The sequence below is a fragment of the Corvus kubaryi genome, unplaced genomic scaffold (assembly GCF_017639235.1).
Source record: "Corvus kubaryi isolate FWS band 111438036 unplaced genomic scaffold, C.kubaryi_AGA036_p1.0 split3-131, whole genome shotgun sequence".
NCBI classification, from domain to species: Eukaryota; Metazoa; Chordata; class Aves; order Passeriformes; family Corvidae; genus Corvus; species Corvus kubaryi.
Window position 1 is genome coordinate 461,637 of NW_024582083.1, and position 19,468 is coordinate 481,104.

The 19,468-nt window shown below is 37.3% G+C and overlaps 1 long non-coding RNA gene across 1 annotated transcript in view; it reads right to left on the reverse strand.

Annotated features, from left to right (window-relative positions):
- Window positions 1-3,902: 3,902 nt before the first annotated feature.
- Window positions 3,903-19,468, reverse strand: part of LOC121658223 — a 29,328-nt gene continuing 13,762 nt past the window's right edge. Inside the window, exons 3-4 of the long non-coding RNA XR_006013896.1 lie at window positions 7,837-8,025; window positions 3,903-5,095 (exon numbers count right to left, since the gene is read on the reverse strand). This is a non-coding gene — a long non-coding RNA (uncharacterized LOC121658223). The remainder of the gene's footprint in view (window positions 5,096-7,836; window positions 8,026-19,468) is intronic.

Below are 19,468 nucleotides of genomic sequence, written 5' to 3' on the forward strand. Positions count from 1 at the left end.
CTCTACAGGACCTTCATAACTCTTTATAGGCTGTCATTATGCTGGAGCTGCTAAACACTTGCATGCCCAAATTCCATCTGCAAGTGCCACATCTACCTTGTTCTCTCAGGCACTTACATTATCAGGATTAAGTCTCTATTTGGATACTCCAGTTTCCCTTTCATTCAGATGTGGAAGACCAATTCCACTGTATAACTCTGGCCACTGAACTTCATTTAATTTGGATTTACTGTCCTGTGTACAGATGGGCTACACACCTGTGGTGTAGTTCACTTGGTTGGTTTCTAATTTTCACATTTGTACTTGAGCTGAAGATGCATAAACATCCCATAAAGTAAAGAGTTTAACTACTCTGGCAGTGGGCTGTAATTTAAACTGTTGAATGCTGCTACTGCATTCACAGTTTGTGATGTTTTCCTTTCTCTTGACTTGAGTACTATTAGATCTACATGAGCCAATTTGCCTCTTTTACTGCATTTCACTATGATTCAATACTTGAAATTGCTTGATTCTCATTAGATTTGTTTTCCTCAATTAAAAGAGTCTTTTTGGCAACAGAAACCCCTTCAGTCTTTCTTGTATATGTGTCTTGCTGATGAGATAACTCAGTATTCCTTTATGCCTTGTTCTCATTTCATTTTAAGAAAGGTAATAATTGAAGCCTAATAACCTATATAACTTACTGAAGCCTAATAGCCTATTCACCCAGAATTCATAGATCTGCCTTGCTCACAGCTCCAGAATTGAAAGATATGGAAGGAATCACTTTTCGTTTCATGTTACTATGACTATTTTAGGTGTAATTATTGAGATATTGCATGTCCTGGGCCAGGAGCTGGACTCAATGATCTTTTGGATCCCTTCTGATTCAGGATATTCTATGAATGTGGGTCTTGGAAAATCAATTGATCAGTTTTTTCTGAATTGATTAAAGATAATTGAGGTTCAATTCTTCATTGAAAAAGTATGCCATTCATCTTTACCTGTTGGTGAAAATGTAACCAAGCCTGACAACACAATACTACATGAAAAAGAGCTCCCTGACGAAGTTTGCAAGATACAGAAAAGAAAGGAAAGGTCTGTCAATAACTCATTTAAATATGCTCAGATGTGTATTTTTGTTTAGGTCCGCCTGTATTGAGAATTGATGTGTAAAGCTCAGTTTTCTTCCCGCGCTTGACAAGACTCATCCACTGTTTAGGCAGTGGAAGACAATAATTTTCAGACCACAACAAAACCTAAAAAAAAAATCTATAATAACAATTTATCTGAAGAGTGAACCTGCCACACATTCATTGGTTTGATTGCTGTAATATCACTCACACAAGTAACCCTAGGAAACTACATATGCTCATGCTAAAGAACAAATGCCTTAATATCACCCTATAAATCAAAACAAAAGCCCCGAGTGAGTTGAGCTGGTTATTAAGACAGATGAAATGCATCTTTATTTTACACAGAAGGAACCAACAGATGAGCTATTTCACAAATTCTAAATACAGCATCTGTGGCTTCAGATACCCACAAAGCAACATTCATATATCATGCTTTGCTTACAGGGATAAGCATGTACTAACCTGCATCACCTAATTAAAAACAGGTTAGATTTCCAAACAATTTTACTGTAACTGTCACTTCTGATGCTTTTAATGACTCCATAATTGCTATTATCATTACCTTAGAGTTTTCAGGAATAAGTTAGTAACTGTTTTCTGTCATTTAAAATAGTTAACACAGATGCCTGATCTTTTGCAGCCTTCCTTCTCCCCATAGTCCTCAAAACAAAGCTAAAGCTTGGAGGGTGTTTGTGCCCAGGAGAAACCTTTGTTCAATAAGTCCCCAAGAGATCTAGTGTCTTATTAAGATTTAGGTACATGGCTGACCAAAGAAAATTTTTTTCTCTTCCTGGTTTAAGGTCTAATTATATGCAGACACCCTGCATCTTCTGGATAATGCAAATATCACATTACAGGAATCTGGGTTTTAGAGAAGAAGCTGTGTGGGTGTTCTTTCTCACAGTCCCACCATTAGCCACTACAAATGCATATTATTTCAATACACAATGACAGTTTAATCGAAGAGGAAATCAAAACCCTCAGAAAAATTCTGCCTAGTAGTATCCAGCTTTACCGATGTATACAACTCATTAAAAATAATCAAGCAAACCAAAACTAGCTTCTTAAGTAGAACACATCAATTCTCACACCATTTTCTTGACATGCCCACATGGGAACAGATAACCTCAGTAGCTGAGAGAAAGGTTATTCAATGGCACATGGTATTCCAGCAGTGGTGAAAGTCCTTAGGGTTTGAGGGGTAAGCAAAAGTTTGTGGTAGAAAAGGGTGAACAGACCCATTTTGGGGGATGGCTATTGTATTTTACTCTTTCAAAGGTGTTTTTTGTCTCTGCAGATCAAATATTGGGAGACTGTCATAGTTCTGGACACAGAAAGCAATGCTCAAACAGAATGGAATAAAGATTATGCAGGCAGCACCTACATCCTCCAATTTCTTGGTCTACCACACCTGAATTTATTGAAAACCACTGGAAGGATGCTGAATTTTTCAGATACTTGAATTGGTTTACATTCAAATCTTTGAAAGCTAGAGCAACTATCCTCAAATAAATATTTCAGTGTCCAATTTTGTAGCTTCTTTGATAAGACCTTTCTACTGTGATTGTGGCAATATTGTTGGTATTCTTAGAAATATCATTTTAGTTAATAATTCATGCAGAGAACACAAAAAATATCCTCACTGTATACAATGTCCATTTTCCTCTTCATTCCAATCATGAGAAAATACTAAAGGATCTGTGTTACTGCTTTTGGGGAAACATTTTCTTTGACCTTTCCTTGCCTCCACAAGTCAAAAACATGTTGGAATACACTGAGATCTTTTAACTTATTTACTCACCGCAGGAAGGCTCCTTAGAGGGGAACCTGCTCCAGAATCCAGGTCCCAAAAAGTTGTTGAGATTAATGATGTGGCAGATATTGTGCACAGCAGGTTACAAAAAATGTGACGTAAGAGCAGAGCTATTACCCATCCTGCAGAACTGCAGGAAAGAGCCCTAACTCTTCCATTTTGTAGGAAATAGGGCTCAGACAGAAAGATACGGTTTTTAATGGGATCCAAATTTGGACTCAAGTTTTACAGGTTTTCTTAATACACTAATGATAATTCAAAAAGTCATTAAAAAGATACATTTTATAAAGAAACAGCACAGTCAACTCAAAAGCTGGAGATACATAATTTGTGCTTCTTGGAACCAGAACCTTTCTTTTCTCCAGTTGATTCAAAGGGAACTAGAATTCATGTGTATCAATTAAAAGATGCATCACTGCATCCAAACTTTTCCATTAGCATTTTCTTTATTGGTTTTTGGTTTTGTGGTTTTTTTGGTTTAATATGATAGTATTAATATTAATTATTTTTTATTTTATTTAATATTTAATTATTAATTAATTTTTAATTTAATTATTAAGTAATGTTTAATATGACAGTATGGATCCAGTTCATCCATCACGGTTCTGTGTTGCTCACTACAAGGTTAAAACTTTAAAAGACTGCATAAAATGTTCACTGTCATTGCTTTTCTATGTTCACAATTTCACTGTGATGTGTTTACATACTCTTGGGCATGCAAAACTAAGCCTATGCCCAACAGAAGTTTAAATTAGAAGACATGCCAAGCCATCACCTATGTGTGTAGGGAGAATTGTGAATCTTCTTTCCTGCAAATATATTACTGATGAACAGAAATGTAGTTGCTCTCTGACAGTAAGTTATCTCCATGTAATACACACCATTCTTACCAAAAAGATCTAAGTATATTATTTGATTGAGAAATGTAATTTAATAATATTTAATATAATGTTCAATTAATACATTTAATCTAATTTAAGTATATTTAATTTTATTTTTGCCTTAAGCATACACTACAAAGTGAAGCTCCATCTTGAAGAATTAAAAATTAGGTCATGAAAATATATGGAGAAAACAGCTGATATCCCAATAAAATTATGACAAAAGATATAAAGAGCTAATGACAGAAGAATTAATAAGGCAAATTTTTCTCTAGAAAAGGGCTGTGTAGAAACAACCCTGAAAGAGTTAGTCACGGCATGAATTATTAAAGCATTTTTCTTTCTCTGGACTAGTATACCTTTATAAGCTTGTTTTGTATTACAAAGCACATGCTGTTTTGAATGTTTTGTAGCCAGTTTTCTTCCTATCCACATGCTTCATACATATTGAGAAACAAACACTAATTAGTTAATTGCTTGTTGATTTTGTCAGAGTACTAGAGTACTAGTTTGCATGGCAACTGATATGCACAGATACTGATTTTCAGAAACTGTCTCATGTTCTCCGAAGTATTTCCTTTGTTTTGATATGGGGGAAATCAGTTGTCTAACAGACCCCATAATTAATGTAACAAGCATTTTATAAGGAGTGGGAGGCTTCTACAGTCATTAAAAAAAAAAACCACCCTATGTTGAACTATGTGGGAACTTTTCTGATAAACTGTATTCCGATGTTAACGCATTTTCTCAAATCTCTATTTACCTTGAGGAACATTTAATACCACCATCCTTTTGCAGAAAACCCTCAACCAAATCCAAACAATGCAGACAGATAAAAAAGTAAACAAGAATTATGCATGCAGTACAGTATACTTTCAGTCAATCTCATTTGCTTTCTATCAAGATGCAAAAGTGAAACTGTTCTCCATGTGTCCAGTAAAGGCTGATAAGAATGCATTTCCGTGCTTAACAGCCTGTAGTATATAATAGCCCAAGAAGATGAGAGCTTCTCATCAGATAATGAGCAGAGGGAGAACTTCAGTTTCATGGGCAAAGGATGAAACACATGCCTTTTTTTGCTGTACACTTGCATGCTCCAAATAAGTTCCTGAGGAGAGAGTTCAGATCTGTCATTGAAAATCACTTGATGAGGAACTCCACTATGGTTTAAATCCCAACAGGAGTAGGATGGTTGTTGTGCAGCCTGGGCAGAACATAGCTTCTTCAAAAGAAATTCCTGCATCTCCTGTCAGCAGATGGAGTTTTATTGTTGATTTTAAGCTGACCTATAATGAAACAGAGTCTTGGATGAAAAACTTGAAACCAAAACTCAACAGATCTACAATTAGACTAAAACAACAGAGATTTAGAAATTAAACAAATGCTGACGTGAGTAATCTGATTACCAAGCTACTATAAACCACACAATCCTGATGCCAGTATCAAGCACACATTTTATTCAAGTGTCTGATACATGAAACAGCTCTAGAAGCACAAGTCACAGTCTGGGATTTCATTGTCCCCCAGCAAGAGCCTAGAGAATTGCTGTACTTCATAGCTAGGAAGTGTCTCAACCCAAAGTGTTGACTGTGTTGAAAAGCAAGTTTGAATTGCTGTATCTGGGGGCAAGGCTTGAACCTCAGGCCCTCCTTTCTTCTTAAAAAAATTCCCTGCTCAAAGCATTTGTGTTGAAAAGGAAGACCTGTATCAACACTCAAATAAGAGGGTCACTTACTATCGTGATCTTTGCTGGAGGTAAGACAAACTGTTTCAAGTGGGGTGATATTCTTGTTAGCCTATGATCTTAAAAGTAGAAAAAAAGGCAAGCATTTATAGAATCAGAGTTTATGTGGCATGAGAAGGAGAGAAGAGTTTTGATTTACACTTCTAGACTTCATTCCATATATTTGTCTTTGTTCTTTATGCTGAACTTTGCTTCAAGCACACTTATGCCGCTCTATTCTGTGAGTTACATGATAAGGAAAAAAAATTAATGTCAGAAGTGCCAGTTAACTTCACCTTTCATTTGAAAAATATATAGCTGATCTCTTAGCATACAAGCAATATACAGCACTTCATATCCAGCCCTCACTTCATATGCTGCCTTACAAGCCTAATAGAAACTCTCTCTTGCCCCCTTATGGAATACAATATCAAAATAAATGACTCATCATTAATATACATCTAAAATCAAGAGGTGTTTTTTCACTTATAATACTTTTTAAGTTTTAAAAATTCAGGTGTGAGAGTACAGCTGCCACAAAACTTCTGAGCACAGTCCTTTTATACTCAGCTAGGGACCAGCACCACATTCTTGTTAGGAAGAACTTATAACTCTAAGCAAAGCTCTTATTAAACTGATTGTATTTTGGCCCAGGAGCTTTCTTGAGTTTGCTCTTCCTACTGTCTCCCCAACTTCTGCTGTGGTGGAGGGAGTGAACATCTGCATGGGTGCCCAGCTGCTGGCTGGGATCCACTCACAACAGTTTTTTGCAGCTGAAAGTGGCCATTTATATGTCAAAAACCTTGGGTTAATTCCAAACTCTGTTCAGAAAGAAAGTAAGAAAAAACCAAATTCCTACGTTTTCTTTGTGTATTGACTATGAAATAAGGGATATAATAGTGTGGAGAAAAAAACTCTTATCTCCCTCCAACCACTTTATATTTAAATAAAACTATTTTAAGACATATGAGTTACTGCCACCTCCCTTAAATTACTAATTGCTAAGATAAATTAGTTCTTTCATGAATAAAGTGATAAAGTGATAAGTTTTCCCTGTTTATTGCCATCTATTTCCAGTATCAGTTTGAACACTAACTTCAAAGCAAATAAATGATTTTCATTAGAACATCTTCCCTTTAATGTACTATAAATTCAATTAATAATATTGAAGATTTTCTATATTTCATCAGAGAAAAGCTTTTCCCCTTTTGTGTAAAACTGGTGAATGGAAAACAGTTATTTTTGAAAAATATAAGAACAGGTTCAAACCTGATTCAAACCCAAGCTGAACATTTTTTTATTTTGAAACATCTTTTTTTCTTCACCAATTTATTTCTCTACCTTCCAACTAAATTGTTATGAACTTACAATGTTATTATCCATTTCCACCACCTACATTTTGTCAGAAACAGCACTGAGATACCATAATATAAAACCACAAACACTAATATTAAAAAGAAACACCAGATGTTTAACAAACCCTTCATTACAAAATACCAAGGGTATTTTCAGGCTGTGGACTGTCTGAGATGATTGAATCTGTTTTCTGAATCTTAAACTCATTTAATTTCTGGTTACACTACCCATATTTGTCAACCAGATTCCTTCACTTGAAAGAATCCTTTTGGATCCTGTCCTATCCAAATACTGAATTATCCTTTTTTCCCTCTATTTTTTTTTAAATAAAGTCTGGTTTTTTGACTAGTTGTGCAGATTAAATAGTCCTTAGACTAGGCATAAGCAGTTTTCCTAATGCTTTGCATTTCATATTTTGTATCAAAATCTCTGAATAACTGAAGCCATAAGCCTTGAAGAAAGGAGGTTTAGGTGATGGGAAATGCCAGCAGTCCCACTGTGCAGGGTGAGCCAAAGCAGTTCATGTAGCCCAGTAGTTCCTCTGTTACAACAGACACCCTAAAGTTCACTCAGGGGAGCTGTTGCATTAAGGCTGTTGAATTTTGGGAGAAAATAAACCCCCCAGCATTCCAGCTGTTCTCAGACATGAGAAGGGCTGCATGTGGCTTGGCTTAATTTCTGATTATGGCTAATTTGACATTATTGGCCTGGTTGAGCTCAGTAAGAACTTGCACAAGTTTCTTGCACAAGATTCACAAATAGTGCAGTGTTGCGGCTTAACCCCAGCAGGCAAACAAGCACCACACAACCACTTGCTCATTCCCCCACCAGTTGGATGGGAGAGAGATCTGGAAAGTAGAAAAACCCATAGGTTGAGATAAAGAGAATTTAATAGGTAAAGCAAAAGCTAGGCACACAAGCAAAACAAAACAAGCAATTCGTTCTCACCTTCCTATTGTGTAATGATTACTGGGGAGGACAAACACCATCATTCTGAACAACTCCCTCTTCTTCCTTCTTTTCCTCTCTTTATATCCTGAGCATGAGGCCATATGGCATGGAATATCCCTTTGGTCAGATGGGGTCAGCTGTCCTGGATTTGTCCTCTCCCATCATCTTGTGCACCCCAAGTCCCTGCTGGTGGATGGTACAAGAAGCAGAAAGGGCCTTAGACCTGTGCAAACCCTTCTCAGCAAAACCAAAAACATCTGTATACTATCAACAGGGTTTCCAGCACAAAACCAGAGCACAGCCCCTGGCCAGCTACTGTGAAGAACATTAACTCTACCCCAGCCAAAACCTGCACATGTATTTTACCAATCTGACACTGGTCTGGCTAAATTCAGTAAGATCTTACTCCACATTCCTAAAAAGGATGGTTTATTGAAGGAACAGGAAAGCAGATTCAGGATTGCCAGTGATAAAAGCACTAACTAAAGAGTGTTAGTATGTATTGCAATGGGAGTTACGGTAACAGACATCTTTTAGTGCTATATATGTATAAATGAATATTCCCAGGTCTACTCCAACACCACTGGATATGCAAAGCTCACCTAAAGGCATCCTTCAGTGGAGGAGGATGGACAATGTCCATCTACTGATCCCAAGAAAGCAGACATGTTTCCTCATCTCACTTTTTGCCCTGCAATCTCCCTTCTTTTCATACTACAAATTTTTTTGGCCCTTCCCAGCTGGATGGAGCAATCACATGTTATAGGTGGTGTTTGGTGACTTTGGTCAAACATGTTTAACATGTCTCATGTCATTCCTCATTTGCATTGTAAGGGGTGTGAAAGTCAGTATGCAAACAGGGCTTAATGAGGGTCTTGGTTACTTTCAGTCTGAATTTATAGTCAATATAAGAGGGAAAAGAAACACTTTGGTCCTCCTCCACCCACTGAGGCAGCAGTAAAGGCTGCCTCACCAGAGCCTTTGTGCACATCCCTATCTCCTTAACGGACCAGATTTGCAACAAGTCTTGTTTTTCAGTGTGAAGGAAGAGTGAGGCCAATGGCTGGTACAGAACCATGGGTGCTCCTTTGTGCCTCACTGAACCAACATTGGGCTGCAAGGCCTCAGCTTCCCTCTAAACATCATTCCATTGTCCAGCCTTGCTTGAGCCAGGTGCAAGATCACTGAGGGGTCCAGCTCATGGCTTTCTCAACCAGCCTGATCAATTCACCACCAAGTTAAGGCAGCTCTGTAGCAAGTCTGAAAATGTACCACAGGAGCTCCAGAGAACAGTTGTACTTAATCTGCCTGAGAGACACCTTATGTGCTACACACGTTTCTCACTTTGTCAAATGCTATCTAAATGTGCCTGAATAAACCAGAATTATCACAGGCGGTAGATATGAAAAGCAGGGCTGCAAATCTAAATCAAGAAATCACCTTGGATTCCAAAAGGCCATGCCATGTATTGATTAAAAGGACCAGGGGGTTATACAAATAAGTGAATGCACAGCATGAAATTTCTATCTTGCAAACATTTAGGTCAATCGTTTATTAAATATGGATATTATGCTATTTCTCTCCGAGTGAAGAAACCCAAGGGAAAAATCTGATAATATTCTACTCTAACTGGACACTTTTCTATATTTTTTGAGTGGAACACAGATCATCTATTAAATGGGCTCAAAAATTATTGATGCTGAAAAGTAACACCATGTCATAAAAAACATCTTTTAGAAAGGAACAGGCTTGTAATTGTATGTGACTAACATTCTTCCTTAAAATATCTACACTTTTGTTTGTTTGAAGTTTTTGTTGTCACATTATTTCTTGTAAATATAAACAATAAAACCTATGGAAACAAACTACTTGTTGCTTTCAGTGTGTAACACAAAGAGATGACACCACAGGGAACAATTCAAATTAGTGTATTTCTGAATCAAAATGTGCATTACTTAAGGCCACATTTAGAATAACATAATCCCTCCCTTTTGCAACTCTAAAAAGAAAACAGTTAAAAGCATTAAAATTGACAAAGACTTTATTGGTTCAATTACAGAGGCAGCAACTCATCTATGTAATTACCATACCATGGTTGTTTTCTGGGGAGTGATTTCAAATGTCTCATATTAAATGAAAGCAAAACTGCCACCTCCTGAAGATCTGAATTAAATCTTATCAATAAGGAAAGCGTCAGAGGAGCATGACACTTTGCCTATGAAGAAAAACTTCCTTGCCCCTTACAATCCATTCTGGCAATGTGTCTTCATATTATAGAACACAGCAGTAACAAAGGCTAATTAATTCCCTTTGTACAACTGCATTTTGCAGGGCCTCTGCTCTGAGAAACTCTTGCTTAGTGTGGTTTCAGTCCATTATCTGTAATGCAAATACTTGCAACTTAGGAGCAGTGGAAAACTGTATAAATTTCCCAACATGTGAGAAATTAGCAAGCGTTACTTTGCCGTTTGATATGCAGCACATAGTAAGATTTACATTCCAAAGTTCTACTTTGAAATAAAAAGCATACTCATGATCTCTGAAAATAAGAAAATAAAGCATTTAGAGAGAAAACCAGAGGCACCTCACATTCTTTTTGAACTACATTTTACATTAAATCATTTTCTGAAAATTAAAGGTGGGACAATTTGTATGATTTATTCTACTTAGATGCTGAGTCTGTAAGTGAACTGCTGTATGAGCTTTGTAGGAGCCTGGTTTTCAGTGATGTTAAATGTAAATGCCTTTAATCATTACAAATTTGCCAATTTTTGTTTATAAGGCTATATAATGGTCTGCATATAATACTATGTCATTTGCCAAAGAGGATTGTATACTTACAGGAAGAAAATAGGATATCTATGAAAATTGGGAAGACACTGCTTGGAGAATGAGAATACAACCAGGAATGTACCAGCACAGTCTCAAAAACTAGGCTGAATTCCTGAAAAGTAGCACTGTCTTGGCACAGGAAATAGTCTGAAGTGTCAGTTACCCCACATACATTATATATACATAATTCAATTATATTTCAATTTTTTTTAAGATACTACTACGTTAATGATAAACACAGGAGAAGTGGGAGCTAAGGCAAAAAGGGGGGCTAAAATCTGTGGTAAAAAAAGGGCTGGGAGAAGGCAAAGAAAATCTTCAGCATGGTCTGAAGCCATTGCACACAGAGAATTGAAGAGTACCTAGTCTTGAATTCTGCCTGTGCTCTGAGCTGGCCTGGCATCATGACCATGACTGCAGGTGCCTGGTTGATAAAAGGCCCCAGAGCATCAATCTCCCTGTAGGAAGTTTAGTAATAAGGTCAGTATCTTGAGGTTTGAGGAGTCAAGCAGTATAACACAACTAATTCTGACACCAGTTTCAAGTGTGGTATGTATTTACTTTGCATGATGCTGGTGGGGATATTTAAACAGTATGTAGCTGGAATTACTCCCATAATATAGAATGGAAAATGCATTGTTTTCCAGAACATTTCACACCTGTAAGAGTCTGTTAAAACACTATTAAATGTTCATTGATTGTTTGACAAGCACAGGTAGGTAAGCAACCGTATCCTATAGTCAACAGCAGCCCATGCACAGGCCTGCCAAATATGACCCATCTCACTGAGAAAACAGACATTAGCCAGAATTACAGTATCTAAACTATCAGTATTAAGTGTCAGTTTCTGAATAGAAAGCATCAAAATAAGTAAGAAAACCTCCTGTCAAAGGGAAATGACGAAGAAAAAACCTGGGGTACACATGTGTTTGTTGAAAGACAAATTAAATGGTATACCCTTGGTTTTAATCTTACAGGTGCTTTCAGTAAAATTAAAAGGTGAGGTGAAACCTCACCTGGAATAAGGTACACCTTTGCTGTCTAGTAAGATGAATTCAGGAGGTTAAAATAAGCATAATGAGAAAAAAATTCCCTGACAGAACAGCCAAAACATATATGAATGAATAAGGTTTATAAGCCTGTATGTTGGCAGTGAGAGACAGAACCCATATCAAAGGAAGCAGAAGGCTGCTACACTGTATGATAACTATTTCTGTGAAAATTTGGGGGTTTGTGTGTTGTTCTTCATAATTTTTCAAGTGAAGCTCAGGCAAAGAGGTGAACTGCAGTGAAGTAAAGAGGACAAATTTCATGCTTTTGTGAGAGAAAATATCACAACAATGTTATTCTAATCTGCCACCAGAATTATCTTCACTCTGTGGATGCAAAGATGAATGTACATCACTGGGTGATACACATCCTCTTGGTACCCATGAGGGTTCTTACTAATTCACATAGTTGACTAAATAAAGAGAGCATCTTTCTGAAATTGTTGCATCACTATTTCAGAGCCAAATACATTAAACAGAACGGAAATTATAGTTGATGGTTATACTCAAGTCATGGTGAAATATTTCTGACATGGTTAGCTATCAGAAAAGTGCACTACCTGAACATGCCTAACCATCATGATTATCTTTCTCTTACTTGATAGAATAGACTGCGAGGCAAGTGTCAAAACCCTGAATCCCTTATTTAAATATTTCAGCACTGTCACTGACAATTTAAGTAAACCTCAGCAAAAATGTAAAGATTGTATTTTTCAGAGAGATAATACCATTTAATTATGTTTGCAAAATTAAGGTGAGTTTTAAGGGCAAAACAACGCTAGGGGTGCACTGGATGCAACTGCTGTTCTTCAGAGTTTTTACTCTGATATTTGGATTTCAGTGCAGAACTCAATATCTAAACCCTTTACATTTGTTACCTATTTTTTCCAAAATTTTCCCTAGAATGAAGGGAAGTGTTAGCCCAGGCTTTCTAGTTCCAAAGAATTGGAAAAAAACTAGCAAAAGGGGATCTCAGAATGGTTATTTTCTGTTCAAAATTATTTTTAACAAATGGTAGTGGGCTTTGTCACATACTGAGGAGTTGGGGGAAAAAATGCCTATTCAGAGTCTGAAAAACTCTGACCCAGAGTTCATTCTAAGACCCGTCCAGCTACTCTCAGGTGACGGATCAGTCAGGGGATCCCACTCTACTCACCCATAATTACACCACATCCGGAGTGCTGTGTCCAGTTCTGAGCTCCTCAGTAAAAAAGATACATGGAGCTCCTGAAGCAGCTCCAGAGAGGGCAATGAAGATGATGAAGGGACAGGAGCATCTCTCTTATGAGGAAAGGCTGAGGGAGCTGGGCCTGTTCAGCCATGAAAAGAGACAACTGAGAGGGGACCTCATCAGTGTCTGTCGGTATCTGACGGGAGGGTGTCAGAGGGTGGAGCCAGGCTCTGCTCGGTGGTGCTGAGCAGTAGGACAAGAGGCAATGGGCAGAAACTGATGCACGGGAAGTCCCAGCTGAACATTAGGAAGAACTTCTTCACTGCGTGGGTGGCCAAGCACTGGAACAGATTTTCTGGAGAGGTGGTGGAGTCTCCCTCACTGGAGATATTCAAGAACCAAGTGGATGCACTCCTGTGCCATGTGCTCTGGGATGACCCTGTTTGAGCAGGGAGGTTGGGCAAGGTGACCCACTGTGGTCCCTTCCAGTTCAGAAAAGTTCCAAAGCTATCAGGGGGTGACTCTCACCATTCCTGCTCCCATGCCCCATCTTGTCCAAGCAGCAGGAGCTCCTGGTACTGTCAGTATTGCTGGCACCTCAGCCTTGCAAGAACTCCCAGTACAATCAAGGCATGCTTCACCACCAAGCTCTTGCACAAGGCCTGATAGCAGGTTATTGAAACTTTAGAGGAGGTGCAGAGCGGGCCACAGGTAGAGAAAGAGGAAGGGGGGAGGGGGGGAATCATGCATCCCATGGTAGTTTGCTGAAGGAAAGTCATTCATTTCCTTTCTAATGAAAGTGTGCATGGTGCTCACAGACAACGATTTTCTCAGTTGTGACTGTTTTCTCAGTAAGTTGTAACGCCATTAACTGTGCATCAAGAACAGTGACTTTTATAATGCCACTGACACTTCTGGATGTAAACCTGTCTTTGATAGTTCCATATCAAATGCTCAATTACTTGAATGGACATTATATTTAAGGCCATAACCTGGATGTGTAGAATTCCAGCCAGACACAATTTTCTGTACATTTCAGCTCAGAAGAGAATATACTATTGGGAAAAAAAAGATACAACCTTGTAAAGGTAAGAGGGTTTTTCTTTCATTACTCCACAGAGAATAAGGATTTCTTTTTTTTTTTTTTTTTTTTTTTACAAGTACGCATGAGGCTGAAAGACAGCCTTAAAACTAATGAAGCACTGATTTAGCTCCTGGAAGAGTTCCCAATGCTTCCTTATTGGCTACTACAGTATATAAAAATCTAATGAACCACAAAATGATGATGGAGAAATCCAGTCTACTCAGACTGGCTTCTGGATACTGGAATATTAGAAGTGCTCATCACAGTCATTATGGAGAACATAATAGATGGAAAATAGCATGATTATGAGATTATTAAATTCCACTTCCCTTTACTGTTTCTAGATTCAACAAAAGCGGTTTTTTGCATGTTTCATTTTCAGATGTTTTCCTGTATTACAGATTGCAATTAATGTATTCTCAGCTAGATATAAAAATTAATTATGAATATAAATACATTATTGTTAAGTATGTATTAATATCAGTATATAGATGTGATAATAGATTTTTATCTAATTAATATAATAAACTCAATTATAAATACTGTTCTATTTCTGGGATTTCTATTACACAGTGTCTGGATTGCTAAAGCTGTGGACACTTCATTTTGCCTACTACGTCAAATGCTGATATCATGATACCACTTTGTCCTTAAGAACTCAATCTGATCAATTTTTATCTTTTTTTAGTGTTACAGATGTCTTGTACACTGCCAAATATTTGTACCAATGCAAATAATGTTTTATTTCTCTACAGATCAGAATGTTGGACTGCAAGGTTTTGCTATATGCAAAGGTTTGTACCTCAGCTATTGCAGAGATTACTTTTCCAACACTGTGGCTCTCTACCCAACATTTTGAAGGAGTGTGGGATGGGAGATATGGATGTTAAAATAGTCTTTCAAGTTTTTTCCTTGGCTGCTTCTACCCATATGAAAATATGTCAAGAGTTACAGCATCTTTGCCTCTGTCATCCACACTGTGCTTCAGTTCCACAGTGCAATGACTGTCATCATAAACAGTGCAGTCCACTTGGTGACTAAATCATGTGTGCACACAGACATGAATTTTCAGCCTTAACATTGATTTGTAGCTAATCTGTATCACAGCATAACATAGACAGTGGCAGGAGAAAAGGATTAAAGATCAGCAGAAATGTTATCAAGATCTCCAGCTGTAGCTTTCATTGAGTACCCTGTAGGTGTTCAGCTGAAACTACAGTTCACTTTCTCCTTCAGAAAAAGTCACTTCATATTTTTACGTGGCATCCATTTGGTAATTAGCACATTTTTAGTTATACTGCTTAACCTAATTTTTAGCCATTGATTAAAGTTTTCTAGACACAAAATGAGGTTGCAGTATTTCCCATATTCAAAAAGTATTTATATTTTGCTGAGAAATTAATCAGATCCTCCTGTTAACAGTCAGAATATTTTCCCAGTTGTCAAAAGATCTGCAGAATTTACCAGTTACATTTTTAGTAGCTGAACCAGATGTGAGTAAATTTAATCTCTTATATTAAATTGCTTAATTAGGAAAGTAGCATATTGTTGCATCTAGCAGGGAGACTAGGGATGATTTACCACATTATAAAAAAATTCAGAATACATCAGACTTCTGATTAGTCTTTAGCATCCTTCTGGTGTTTACTATGGCCTATGACATTTGGAGTTTGCCTCTACCTACCTGTTTGCTAGTTACCTTTTCATGGAAGTACTTCAAGGGTCACAGAGGAAACTTTGTTTTTTCAAGATGTTACTTTAGTAAAAGCAACAATATTCTACATGCTCCATTTCCCTTATTTACTACATACATAGTAAATAATTCATAGGAGTCCGCTGTATAGAGGATTATAGATGGCCCTATGTCAAACTAGTATCTTTTCCTTAGTCCTTCTCTTTAGATAACAGATTTTCTAACTCGGAGTTTCCTAGGGAAAATTTCATAGGATTTTTTTTTTCTTCTTGGACTATACAGTCTAGGCCTGATGGTTACTGCCTCTTGGACAGAAAGTTTCTCTGCTTCTGGATACATCTTAAACAGAGATATTTTAAGGACTACCATTTCCTGTGCAGAGCTTTAAGAGCACCTTTTACATTCAGTAATGTGAAAAACAACCATTAATTTCAAATTCTCATCGGCCATCAGTACCACAGCCATTATAGACATCACTTATATTCCTTAATGCTCTACTCTTAATGCTGGCTACTGTCATGGGCACTCATGTTTTGTTTAAAACACATCTCCTTGTTATATTCAAATCTCTGCAGCATAAGACCCCAAACTAAATGTGTGTTCTAGTATCAGTCTAGTCATGACTTCATGAACTTGCACTAGTACAGGAGGATACCTGCACAAAGTTCTTGTCTGAATGCTTGTCCTATGATAATACCACGAAATATTTTCCACCACAAGGTAATTGCTGAGATTGGAACTGGGCAAGATAAAACCTTTTAAAAATACTTAATTTTATCGCTTTTTTCAGAAAAAAAAAAAATCAAGAAGAAATTTCACAGTACCATTTCACAGACCCATAGCCTCATCTTTTTTTGTGCATATATATATATACATATAATATAAAACTTACATAAAAATGTAATGACTGGCATTGAGCCTGTGTTTGTGAGGGGATGGCCAATGTGATGTGGAGGGAGAGAGGGAGAAGATTCCCCAAGGTTGTAAACAGCCCCGACACCCAAAAAGAACACAGCACAATTAGGCCAGCCAGTTTAAACATCTGGCAATACAAAAACAAACAAAAAACCAAAAGGAAACAAAACAAAAACTCACCAAAAACCCCAAACCACATTAAATGTGTTAAAATGTGTGGCCCTCTTCTCTTCTTTTAAAATGAAGAAAATGCACACATACAGGTGCCTGCTGCTGGTAGATCACACGAAAGATTATTCTACATTAAATAAATATTATCCTCATCTGGACAAATGACTTGGTATCCTCTTGTTTACTTTTACTTGCCAAAGTTGAGTCAAATACATGGGCTGTGAGAAAAAATTTCTACAAAAAAATATTGACTACTCCAATGAATTTACTATTTCTACTTCAAGCAGCTGAAATCCTAGCAGAGTATTTGCTCCCTTTTTCTGACATTTTGGAAGCCAGATTTTTGTGCTTCTTTTTATCATTTTTGCCTGCTAAAGTGAGAAATTTTGTCACAATTTAGAAGGCTCAAAACAAGTACTATCTGAGATAGTTAATTCAAACTTCTGTAACTCAAAACAGCCTGGCTCTCAGATGATGCAGATGGTATGAAGGAGGAGAAGGACCGTTTTGGCCACGGAATCACATTCAATACTTTTTTTTTCCCTCTAGCATAATCACATAATCATGTGATGGGACAAGACTCTGAGGCTACTGCTCTGTCCCCATCTTTCCTTTTTTTTTGCTCCATATAGTGTGGGTGTGAGTGTGCCAGGGTTTTCCCTTAGGAATGAATCTAGCAGAGAGGATGAACAAAGGGCTGTCATTCAAAGAGAAGGCAGAAGGTCACAGAATGACAGACAGACACTCCATCAGTCTCCACAGAGAGGCCATTGTTACTGGATTTCTTGCTGAAGTACAGCAGGTTTATCCCCAAAGCACAAGCATACAAGGTTAGCATCCTGTGCTTTTGATACAGCCAGAACTAGGATTTCAGGCAGTAATGGAAGGAATAAAGAGGATATCAAGGTAACTAGAAAAATCCTAAACCAACCCATCAGATTCATCGACCATGTGGCAGTTATTCAGCTGTATTTCATATCAACCACAACCCCACCGCTCCTCAAGGTGCATCTCTGTTCTCCCTGTCATAGTGTTGCCTGTGCTTTGAAAACTCAGTGGATGCCATGGCCAAAGTTTTGTACTACCTTCTTTTCCCTTGAAACTGATGATCATTTGTTTTCCTTTAACGGTCTTGAATCTAATAAAAGTGATAGATACCTAACAGAATTATTAATTGCTTGGCGGTTAATCCACAGATCAATTTAAAACCACAGAGTGATGCCAGCCACTACTGCAGTAACCAATAAAAGGTAGGCAAAACATTGTATTTTCATCAAATCTATTAATCATAATAATTATTCACAAACTGCATTACCATGGAGACAATCCTCCTAAAATCACCTGAATTAATGAGGTTAGTAATTAACTTTATTTATCTCATTTCAAACGTGGTCCTTAGGTTTTGACATTTACTGATTGGATTCTGCAACCTTTATATCATTTACTTTGGAGTAATTTGTAACCAATTTTGCACAACCCTCTGACAATTTTACTGAGCAACCACAGATGACAGAAAATCTTTTTCTTGCAAAACATTCTTGAGAGAAGTAGGTGCATATACTCATATAGCCAGCTTACTCAGCGTATGCATCACTATTGACATTTTATCAGAGTTTAAAAAAAAAAAAACAACACAACAAAACCCACCAGAATTATGATCAATGCTGATAGTTGGTTTTCTGTGATCTGATGGTACAGATCACAGAAAAATTTTGGAAACACAAACAAAAGCAAAAAAGCAATAAACAAAAGCAAAAAAGCAATACATAGCATACATACCAGTTGTTGAAAGCTCTTACCCAAGGCAAATGAAGGCAGATGCTGCATCTGTTAAATGCAGTGGTCTAACTGACATAAAATTGCCAGGTTTTTATAGCCATCACCATGCATCTTTACGAGAAGAAAAATTCTCTAACCCAATGTGCATTGCAGCTGGTGGAAGAGAAGCTGTTTATGAACTTTTCCATGGGCTCTCATTGTGCATGTTGACAGAAAATTTGCAGGCCAGAACACAGACAGCAGTGGTACTGAATGCCAGATTATTAATATACACCAAAGAAGAGAAGAGTACTACTATGACTTTTCTAACCCAAGGGCACAGATTATTTCTGTCCTCCAATAACTTCACACCTTCAGCAGTTGACATATCTGTTAAACCTCTAAAAGAAAACTTTTGTCCCTTGTACTTTATTTTATACCTCATGAACCCATGATGGGCTAGAATGTAAGTTAACTCTTGAGTTTAATTGTTAAATCAAGTGAGGTATCTTCAAACCATTTTGACTGTAGAGCTGTTTAAAATGAGCTCAGTGATCACTTTGATTTTCAAGCACTTTTATAACTGCTTTCCATTAGTGTAGAAGATTTTTAAAATGCTACATGTAAAACCAAATGCTACATGTGAAACCAAATGAAACTTTCTTGCAGCAGCTAGAAAATAATCTGATCTCAAAATAACTGTGGAGATACATAGATAGATAGATAGATAGATAGATACATACATACATACATACGTAAGCACGTGGACACACACATTTGCTTACAAATTTTATGCTGAGGTTCTGCAGGATTTCTCTCTCTCTCTTCCCCTCCATCCCTGCACTCTGAATTCAGCAGCAAATGCAATGAGGCTGGGGTAATGTTATGATTTAGAGTAAGTCACTCCTGCATAAATATCACCTAATTTTAAAGTAATATCATAACAATTTTAAATG